The sequence below is a fragment of the Pan troglodytes genome, chromosome 11 (genome assembly GCF_028858775.2).
Source record: "Pan troglodytes isolate AG18354 chromosome 11, NHGRI_mPanTro3-v2.0_pri, whole genome shotgun sequence".
NCBI classification, from domain to species: Eukaryota; Metazoa; Chordata; class Mammalia; order Primates; family Hominidae; genus Pan; species Pan troglodytes.
In genome coordinates, this window is record NC_072409.2 from 52,410,887 (window position 1) to 52,422,630 (window position 11,744).

General features: G+C 32.6%; 1 long non-coding RNA gene and 1 pseudogene across 1 annotated transcript; both read left to right on the top strand.

Annotated features, from left to right (window-relative positions):
* Positions 1-243: 243 nt before the first annotated feature.
* On the top strand, positions 244-11,028 carry LOC129135957 (uncharacterized). Its single transcript, XR_008537096.1, has 3 exons — positions 244-355; positions 1,378-1,634; positions 2,621-11,028. It is a non-coding gene; the product is annotated as an uncharacterized LOC129135957 (long non-coding RNA).
* Positions 8,704-9,438, top strand: PANTROV1R-PS291 (vomeronasal 1 receptor panTroV1R-ps291 pseudogene; annotated as a pseudogene).
* Positions 11,029-11,744: the final 716 nt, after the last annotated feature.

The following is an 11,744-nucleotide window of genomic DNA, read 5'->3' on the forward strand; positions in this document are numbered from 1 at the left end:
TGCTTTAATTCTGTCAATTTTTGCTTTGTATTTTTGGAAACCTAATATGAGAAATACATGTACACACACAAACATATAAATATATGTATGCACATATTTGTCATACATTTTCAATAAATGATATCTTTATTATTGTTTAATGACCTTTTTTTCTCTTGTGAATTTTGACATAAAGTATATTTTATAAAATAAGAGAGTTGTTGACTTACGATGTATTTTCTATAATACAATTTTGATCTCTTCTGCTCTCATTTGGTTAATGTTTGCCTAAAATGTCTTCTTCCACTTGCCACTTTCAGGCTGATTTCACTACTAGATCTCAAGTGACTCTTGAAGAGAGGCAAGTTGGATCTTGGTATATAAAATTTTATATAATCCCTCTATTCAATGTATGTGTATTGATTGGCAAGTCTATTTTTAAAATATTTATTTTCTGAAGACAAAGATTATTGTTATTTTATTGTTTAATTATTCTTGTAGGTCTGTTTCTCATTCTATCTTCCTTTGTGTCTTTTTGATTTTTGTATGGATAGGCTGTCACTACTTTCTTATTTCCTTTTTTGTACCTATACAGACATTTTCTTTGTGGGTGCCTTCAGGATTATATAAAAACCTCTTAAAATTTCAACAATATATTTTGAAGTGGTGAAATTTAAATTCGGGTTCATGCACAAATTATTTCTTATTACATCTGTCCTCAACTTAGTTATTGATGTCACTAAACATATCTATTTACATTATATATTTATTAACAGATGTTCATTATTATTTTTAGCTTTTATCTTTAAATTTTAGAGAATAGTTAAATAAAACATTTTTTGGTATTATAATAATGCTACAGGATATTTTTTCTATAATATTTGCATATCTTTATATCTTTCCTAGAAAGCTACCTATTTTTATATGATAGTTTTGCTTTTTAGCATCATATAGTTTTAGTAGGAGGACTCTTCTCAGCATTTTTTGTATGGCACATGTAGTGTTGATATAATTTTTCCACATTTGGCTATCTTTAGAGGTCTTTGCTTTTTCTTCATTTTTGTAGCACAGTTTTGCTGGTTATATTATTCTTACATAGAAGCTATTTTTCGCTTGGCACCTCAACTATAGCACATAATTTCCTTCTGGCCTGCAAGGTTTTTGTTGAAAGAGTCACTGGTTATATCATACAACCATAATTATGTATTTTCCAGCATTTGAGATTCTCTTCTTGTCTGTGACTTTGGGAACTTTGCTTTGCATGTCTTGTTATGGATCTGTGTGTTTCCTAGTTTTAGTATGTTGAACTTCTTGATTTTTACAACCTTATTTTCTTACTTTTGAGAATTTCTCAGGTATTCTTAATTTTTTGAGACAGTGTCTTTCTCTGTCACCCAGGTTTGAGTACAGTGGCATGATTGCAGCTTACTGCAGCCTTGGGTTCCCTAAGCTTATGTGATCCTCCTACCTCAGCCTCCTCTTTACTGGGACCACAGGTGTGTGCCAATACACCTGACTAATTTTAATTTTTATAGAGGAGAAGTATTGCCATGTTTCCCAGTTTAAACTTGAACTCCCTAGGTTCAAGTGATCTGCCTGCCTCAAACCCGCAAAGTGCTGGGACTACAGACATGAGCCACTGCACCTGGCCTCAGGTATTATTTCTATTTCTATTTTCTACTTCCATAATTTTTATTATATTTTTCATCTTTTACTTGATATTCTATTTTTTTCTGATTTTATTTAGTTACCTGTGTTCCCATTTAGGTTAAATTTTTAAAATTAATGTGTACATCTTTATTTTCATGGTTGTTTTCTGACAGTTTTAAGTTTTGTTTTTACTTAGGCCTTGTCACTGTAATATTTTGTATGTATTGTACTCTTTGGTTGAGATTTGGACATTAACAAACAGCTACCTCTCACAATCTTTATAATGCAGTATTGTCCTGACATAATCTGAAACCAGTTGTCTCAACTAGAGATTCTGGGAGCCTATCAAATATGTTATGATGTGTCTTGTGTGGAATTTTGTGTTGATTATTCAGTTAAAGAGGTTTGTCTGTGTTTCTTAACAGTCTGTAATTACTTCCTATACATATTGCATGTCTGTGGTACTGTAGTTTGTTGCTGTAACATTTACCTTTGGTCTCAGCAGACTCAAGCTGTTATTTCAAAGTATACCATCATTTCTTTCAGCACATTTTGTCATTGGAGACAGAAACAAGTCTCTGTAAAAGTGCCCAGAAGCCAGAAGTAAAAATACACAAGCCAGTTTTTTCTTTTTCTATATTGAGGAAGATGCCAGGCATTGCAGTTTACTTCTAAAAGTGCCATGCTGCATTATGGAGGAGTAAAGGTGTTGGGCAAATGTAACAAACTTTTCTATCCATTCAGTAAGGCTTGTGGCATTTTGCTCACCTGGTACACTGAACACACTTAACTCATTTCTAGATTTTCCATAAAGACATTTTGGTCAGTACAGTTTTGTTGTAAGTCTATAAAAGAATTAAGACCTGTGGTATTTTTGTTATGCCATGTTGCTAATGTACTTTGTACAATTTTATGTATTAGATTTGTAAACAATAGATTTGTATATTTACACGGGCCTAGTGAGATAATTTGTTATTTTTATTTCTTTCAGCTGCGTTCTCATTTCACCCAAGACCTTTGGCTAGATCAGAACAAAAAATTCATTTCAAAAAGTGATGCTGAGAAGATATGGGAAATGCAGACATGAGAATTTACAAACAAGAAAAGGCTGTAAAAATTTGAATGCATCTAAGGTGCAGGAAGGAGGTTATAATGGACTTAACCAATGTTTGTCGATTACTCAGAGCAAAATACTTCAATGTAATACATGTGTGAAAGTCTTAAGGAAATTTTCAAATTCAAATAGACTTAGGAGAAGACATACTGGAGAGAAACCTTTCAAATGTGAAGAATGTGGCCAATTCTTTCACAGGTTCTCACACCTAAGACAACATCAGATAATTCATACTGAAGAGAAACCCTACCAATGTGAAGAATATGGCAAAGATTTTAAGCAGTCTTCAGGTCTTACTATACATGGGAGAATTCATACTAAAGAGAGACCCTACAAGTGTGAAGAATGTGACAAAGCCTTTAAACAATCTTCAAGACTGAATAAACATAAGAAAATTTATACTGGAGATACAACCTACAATTGTGAAGAAAGTGGCAAAGCTTTGAAGTAGTCTTCAAACCTGACTATACATAAGATTATTCATATGGGAGAGAAACCCTACAAATGTGATGAATGTGGCAAAGCCTTTAGAAAATCCTCAAAACTGAAAGAACATAAAAGAATTCATACTTGAGAGAAACCCTATAAATATGAAGAATGTGGCAAAGCTTTTTACTATTCCTCAGGCCTTACTCAACATAACATAGTTCATACTGGAGACAAACCCTACAAATGTAAAGATTGTGGCAAAATTTTTAAGTGGTCTTCGAACCTTACTATACATCAGATAATTCATAGTGGAGAGAAACCCTACAAATGTGAAGAATGTGGCAAAGCCTTTAAACAATCTTCAAAACTGAATGAACATATGAGAGCTCATACTGGAGAGAAATTCTGCAAATGTGAAGAATGTGGCAAAGCTTTTAAGCAAACTTCAGGCCTTACTCTACATAAGAGAATTCATACTGGAGAGAACCCTTACAAATTCGAAGAATGTGGTAAAGCCTTTTATTAGTTTTTAAGCTTTACTAAACATATGATAATTCATAGGGGAGAGAAACCCTACAAACGTCAAGAATGTGGCAAAGCTTTTAAGTGGTCTTCAAACCTTACTATACACAAGAGAATTCATATGGGAGAGAAACCCTGCAAATGTGAAGAATGTGGCAAAGCTTGTAAGCAGTCTTTGGGGCTTACTATACAAAAGAGAATTCATACTGAAGAGAAACCCTACAACTGTGAAGAATGTGGTAAAGCCTTTTACTGGTCCTTAAGCTTTACTAAACATGATAGTTCATACTGGAGAGAAGCACTACAAATGTCAAGAATGCATCAAAGCTTTTAAGGGTCTTCAAATCTTACTATATATAAGAAAATTCATACTGGAGAGAAACCATACCATTGTGAAAAATGTGGCAAAGCCTTTTACTGTTCCTCAAACCTTATTCAAAATAACATAGTTCATGCTGAAGAGAAACACTACAAATGTCAAGAATGTGGCAAAGCTTTTAAGAAGTCTTTAGACCTTAATGTACATAAGATAATTCATAGTGGAGAGAAACCTTACACGTATGAAGAATGTGGCAAAGTCTTTATCCTCAAAACTGAATGAACATAAGATAACTCATAGTGGAGAGTAATCCTACAAATGTGAAGAATGTGGCAAAGGCTTTTACTATTCCTCAAGCCTTACTAAGCATATGATAGTTCATACTGAAGAGAAACTGTACAAATGTGAAGAATGTGGCAAAGCTTTTAAGTGGTCCTCTGAGCTTACTATACATCAGACAATTCGTACTGAAGAGAAACCCTATAAATGCGAAGAATGTGTCAGAGTCTTTAAACACTCCTCAAAACTGAATGAACATAAGAGAAATCATACTGGAGAGAAACCCTACAAATGTGAAGCATGTGGCAAAGCTTTTTAAGCAGTCTTCAGGCCTCACTATACATAAGAGAATTCATACTGGAGAGGAATCCAGAAATGTGAAGAATGTTGCAAAGCCTTTTACTGGTCCTTAAGCTTTACTAAACATAAGAGAGTTCATACTGGAGAGATACCCTACAAATGTCAAGAATGTCGCAAAACTTTTTCTTGTTGCACAAGTTTACTTGACATAAGAGAGTTCATACTGAAGAGAAATCCCACAAATGTAAAGAATGTGGGAAAGCCTTTAACCAGTCCTTTAGCCTTACTAAACTTATGAGAATTCATACTGGAAAAAAATCATACAAATCGGAAGACCGTGGCAAAATCTTTTAAGTATTGCTCAAATATATCCAGCCATAATTCATACTAAAGATTATGCCTATGAACCTAAAAAAGTTTGGCAAAGCTTATGAATACACCTCAAACTTTCCTAAGCATTGGAGAAATATCAGTGAGAAACCTCAGAAAACTGAACAATGTGGCAAGGCCTTTAAATGGTTGTCACATCTTACTGTAGATAAAATAATTGATAGTGGAGAAAATCTCTACAAACAAAGAATGTGTCAAAACTTCTAACATGCTCATACCTTATGGCACATAAAGGCGTTTATACTTGAAAAATTATACAGAGTGTGGAAAAGCCACTTCTATTTGCTCACATCATAGTCAACATCAGGAAGTTCATACTTAATAAAATTATTATAAATGTAATTACTTTTGAAAGACCTTGGAAAATTTAAACCCTTAAAAAAGAGTACTCTGGAGACAAACATTACAAATATAAAGAGGGTTGTAATACCTTTACTTGCCCTATATAATGTACAGATTTTATGCTAGAAGAAAACTCTAAAGGAATTACTCAAACTTGTTCAGCATCAGAGAATTTATGTTGAAGGAAACCATACAAATGTAATAAATGTGGAAAAACATTTGTTCAGAAACTACAGCTTAAAAAACACCATGCAGTTTATAATAAAAGATATTTTTTGCAGATGGAATACATGTGTAAAAATATTTAGTCAAAATTAAGTCTTTGTAAACTTTAGAAAATTCACAGTAGGAAGAATTAAGGCACTGGCACTTAAGACGTTACACGAAATCAGAATGTTCTGTATAGAAAGTAATCCAAAGCTAAAACTGTTGGATAATTTATTTGTATATAAGTTTAAGAGGAGTGGAAGATTATTTTTTGGAGAGTTATAATTACATTCAAGGTATACGTTTTTCCTTGAAAAAAATGTAGATTTTTTGAAAAGCAAATAGTGAGGTAATTCAACTGTAAAATTGCTTCATTCTGTTCCTTTTTTCCTGTTGTTTGTGTAAAAGCATGTCATCAATTTCTGTTGCATCAGAAATCTGAGAGATTCCTTTCTTATTAGGTAGGCATCATTCATTAACTTTTCCGTGGAAGAGTAAGGATATTAAAATGTAAGATGTATATTGAAAATCCAATTGGAGAGGCTCTTTATGGCTGACTTTTAACATTTTTCCTGTGATACATGAGTTATGTGTTTAGAGTAATATTCTGCATTATAGTGAAAGGAAAACTTTGAGTTTTAGTAGTAAATTGTTTTACCAATTGTACTTTTATGTAATAAAATGTAGGGAATTTTAAAATTCTTTTATAAGACTGTGATAACTTAGCTTTTAAATTAAACGAAATAGTTTTAAACTTTTTAAGACCTGCATTTAGTAAAGTGTTATGTCACCAACTTTAACGTGTCCCACCTTATTAAAGATGTACATAAAAGATGGTAACATAGTAGAATGAGCTCTCTAGCAATCTCTTTTGCCTGTGGCATTAAACTGAAAAGTTTAAGAGTATTGTTTCAATGGGTAAAAATGTAAATTTGTTTAACGTTTTAAATTTTTGTAGGAACATAGTATTGTTTACCTATTTATGGCATATATAGAATATTTTCATACAGGCATACAACTTGCAATCACATCAGAGTAAATGAGGTATTCATTACATAATGCATTTTTTTTTTGTGTTACAGACAATCCAATTAAACATTTTTAGTTATTTAAAAATGTACAAGTAAATTATTACTTGCTACAGAGGTTTTTTATGGTCATAATAATAATAATTACATAGTAATTATAGTAAAATATAATAAGAAATCTCACATTTCTAAGTCCTGAATGAATATTTTTAAAAATTGGTCATATATATTTTGAACAAGTGGCCTCTCTGCCTGTAAACTCATACAGACTGTTAGTTTTTTACTTACATGGTGCTAAATATACACATATTTCACTCTTAATATAAACATTAGGTGTAAGAAATTTGTGGGGTAAGTAATTGTGTGAGTGTGAGTGCACCTATTTTCAGAAGACAAGAAATATTGGAACAAAATATCACTTTAATAAAGTGGACAAATCATTTACTAGAAGACCAGAAACCTCCATGATTTTGAATAATATCTGTATTCTCTGTATTTTATTTAATTAATTACTGTGAAGTCTTATGGATTGCATTTCCAAATCTTTCCATGCAAATTCTTTCTTTCATGTGCCTGGTACTCATGGTAGACTGATATTTTTTTCATATTTTTTGTGTTTATAATTTATTAAGTATTCATTATGTGAGTTGCTCTGGTATTCTAAGAATTTTTATAAAATTTACTAATGCACGCAAAATAATTTTTCAATGTTATTTCACAATGAGTGTATTAACTTATATTTCTTTTGTTGCTTTCTTTTTTCTTTTTTTTTTTTTTTTTTGAGATGGTGTCTCACTCTGTCGCCCAGGCTAGAGTGCAGTGGTGGGATCTCAGCTCACTACAACCCCCACCTGCTGGCTCAAGCAATTCTCTTGCCTCAGCCTCCTAAGTAGCTGGGACTACAGGCATGTGCCACCATGCCCAGCTAACGTTTTTGTATTTTTAGTAGAGACTGTGTTTCACTATAATGGCCAGAGTGGCCTTGAACTCCTGACCTGGTGGTCCACCCACCTTGGCCTCCCAAGGTGCTGGGATTACAGGCATGAGACACTGCATCCGACCAACTTACATTTCATTTAGTTAGAACATCCCATTTTGTTATTTTAATTGGAGAAACCTGTGTAAGCTAAGTTTCCTTTATTATTGTTCCTTTTACTCTTTATAATTGACATAGGTGAATTTATTCATTCAGCCAATTTGTTTAGGTAAATGCTGGGGAGGCTTCATAAGTCATAAAGATATTTTGATATGTAAATGTAGCAAACACAATTCTTGCTGTGTAATAGATGCACCATTATTGGCCACAAATATTTCTGCTGGAGTTAGTTTGTAGCTCCAAGTAAAGATAAAGAAATACACATGGTGAAGAAATAAAATCGATTCTGTATATGGAGAGGACATTGTTCTTATGCTGCAAAATTGACTCTTTCTGAATTTAAAGAGACATTCTGCTTATTTTCTGATTATTTTTAGTTTTGTTTGTGTGTCTACTTATGTTTATCCCAACTGTGTATGCATCACAGCCCTTCTTTTTATTCTTTGTCTTATGGCTACATCTTTATTGCTGTTTGTTTTGTGCCATGTCACTTCACACAGTACTTTGTAGGTTCTGATGAAAGTGTGTCAATGTAACTTTCAGATCTGTTAATTGAGATAAAAGGCATGCAGTGTTCACAGGTGAGAGGAAGAAATCAGTCAGAATTTCTTGTCTTTGTAAAACCAAACTTTTATTAAATTTTAACACAGTCTGTCTGGGTGGCTTACAGCTATAATCCCAGCACTTTGGGAGGCTGAGGTAGGAGAATCACTAGGTCAAGAAGATGAGACCTTCCTGGACAATATGGTGAAACCCCATCTCTACTAAAAATACAAAAATTAGCTGGGCATGGTGGCATGCACCTGTTGACCTAGCCATTCAGGAGGCTGAGGCAGGAGAATCACTTGAACCCAGGAGGCAGAGGTTGCAGTGAGCTGAGATTGCACAACTGCATTCCAGCCTGATGACAGAGCAAGACTTCATCTCAAAAAAAAAAAAAATTAACACAATGTGTGGAAAATATAAAATTAGTTAGAAGATATGTCTTAGAAATTAAACTTTTAGAAGAGTTAATGGTAAGTGGAGAATGTTAAATTTAATTTTTTATTACATACTTACAGCTCAACTTAAGTTTTCATTCAGAATCTTTTATTTTGGTGTGAATGTTAAATATTCAAAAATAATAGAATGACACCTGTGGATTTCACATGTGAAATAAACTTTTTCATATTAATGTTAAAATCTTGAGGAATTTCTCACACTTGTATAATGTACTTTTTTATTGGGTGCAGTTTACAATTTAGAGGTTCAGTCTTTAGAGGTTTCACTAGTCAACTCCTTGGTCATTTTATCTGGAAAAATTTTAAAGATCATGGCATCTTTTGAGTTAAAAAATGTCTTCAGTGATCTGGGATGCAAACTAATTTACTCTCTTCAGAGTGGTTTAATCATGTGAAACACAGCAAGAGCTGCCCTTTTTGTGTCTTCCCTATCATTACCACCAGCACCAGAAACTCCAGTTGTCTCAAGCTCAAAATAAAAGCCCTAAGGTACATTGACTTCTCTCATGCTCTGTGCTGGGTCCCGAACATGGTGGTAAATATTAGAGTTCATATGGTCATGACCGACTAGGTGAAAAAACAGCACAGAAACTGTATCTTTCATACTATTCAGACAGGTTTATGACAAAAACACAGGTCAGAATTTGAAATATTGTCATTTTTAATAGTTTTTATAAATATATTTTTAAATTCACTGATGAACTATGTATTTATTTTGTGAAATAGTATTTTGAAGTAAATATACATTGTCAATGCCTAATTTTAGGTAATTGTCAAATACTTTGCCTCACATAGTTATTATTTTTGTGGTGAGAAGACATTTACTGTCTTAGCATTTTTTCAGAAATACAATACATGCATTATAATCTCTTGAACTTATTTTTCTTATCCAACTGTAATTAGGTAATCAAGATACGTTTTGTAGAATCCACATGTGAGTGAAATCATGAGATATTAACCTTTCTATGCCTTATTTCAACAACTATAGTGTCCTTTAGGTTTATCTTTGGGATTAAAAATAAGATTTTCTGTTGAAAATACACTATTCGATTGTATATATATACCATAGTGTCTGTATTTCGTCATTGGGCGATGGACACATAGGTTGATTCTATGTTTTGGCTTCTGTAAAGTGTGCTGCAACAAACAGAATTGCAGATGTCTGTTCATCAATCTAGTTTCATTTGTGTTGTGATAGATATCCAGTAGTTCAATTACATGTTAGTTTAATTGTTTTGCAAAATTTCTATTTTTCATAATGGCTGTTTATATTTACATTGACACAAACAGTGTGAAAACTACCCTCTTTCTCTTTTTTCAAGTTTACCAACAACTTTTTTAAACATTTTAACAGGAGTGAGTTTATATCTTAGAGTTGTTTTGGTTTGCCTTTCCTTGATGATAATTGACTTTGAGCCATATTCATCTATCTGCCAAGCTATATGTATGTCTTTCTTTGAAAATTATTTATATATATCTTTTGCTTATTTTTCATGGTTATTTGTTTTTTGTTGTATAGTCCTTTGAGTTTCTTATATATTTTTGATATTAACTGCTTTCCACATGTGTAATTTGCAAATATTTTCTTCCATTTTTCAGTTATGTCATTCTGCTGATTGTATCGGTTGGTGTGCAGCAGCTTCTTAATTTTAAGGAGTCTGATTTGTCTATTTCCCCCTAAAATTTTGAGGTTAAACCCAAGAGTCACTGCCCAGACCAACGTTATGGGGCATTCATTCTATATTTTCTCATCTTAGTTTTAGATTTTCAGGTCTCATATTTAAGTATCTAATTTGAGTTAATTTTTATATATGGCATGAGATGAAGGTCTGCTTTTATTATTTTGCGTGTGGATATATATTTTCTCAACATCATTTATAAAAGAGACTCTTCTTTTTTAAAAAATATTGTCATCTTTATTTACAATCAGTTGTCTGTAAATACATGAATTTATTTCTGGTCTTTCTCTTTTGCTCTGTTGGCCTTTGTGTCCATTTTTATGTAAGTAATACTCTGTTTTGATTACTGTAGCTTTGTTGGACATTTAAAAGTCAGGTAGAGTGATTCCTTCAGCCTTTTATTTTTCATTTTTTGCTTGATTTTCATAGCTATTAAGGCCTTTCGTGGGGCAATATACATTTTAGATTTTTTAAAAACATTTCTGTAGAGAATTTAACTAGTATTTTAATAGAAGTTTTATTATATCTGTATATCAGTTTGTGTAATGCTGATATTTAACAATATTAATCATGCCCATTTATGAATTAGAAATATCTTTTTGTTTGAATATTATTTATTTTCTAACTTTTTTTAGATTCTAATGTACAGATCTTTCACCTTTTTGGTTACATTCATTTCTAAGTATAGTTACTGCTGCAATTATTGTAGATGGGATTGTTTTTTGGTTTTATTTTCAGATACTTTATTGTTAGTGTATAGAAATGTTACTGAATTTTTTATGTTGATTTTGTATCCTGCAAGTTTAATAAATTTGTTTATTCTAATAATTTTTTGTGAAGTCCTAGGTTTTTCTATACTTAAGATTATATCATCTGCAAGGAAAATATAATTTATCTTCTTCATTTTATTTAAGATTGCTTTGATCTTATTGAATAATTTTTCTGTCTTGGTCATTTTGTATTATGTTCAGTAAGATCAAAGAAATTGGGCTGGGCGTGGTGGCTCACACCTGTAATCCCAGCACTGTGGGAGGCAGAGGTGGATGCATCACGAGGTCAGGAGACCAAGACCATCCTGGCTAACAAGGTGAAACCCCGTCTCTACTAAAAATACAAAAATTAGCCAGGTGTGGTGGTGGGCACCTGTAGTCCCAGCTACTCAGGAGGCTGAGGCAGGAGAATGGCGTAAACCTGGGAGGCAGAGCTTGCAGTGAGCCAAAATTGCACACTGCACTCCAGCCTAGGCAACAGAGTGAGACTCCATCTCAAAAAAAAAAAAAAAAAAAAGGATTGGAGAAATTGGACATCCTTGTCTTGTTCTAGCTCTTAGAGAAAAGGCTTACAGTTTTTCCTTATTTAGTATATTAGGTGTGCATTGTTGTTACACATGACATTACCTTGAATTGCAT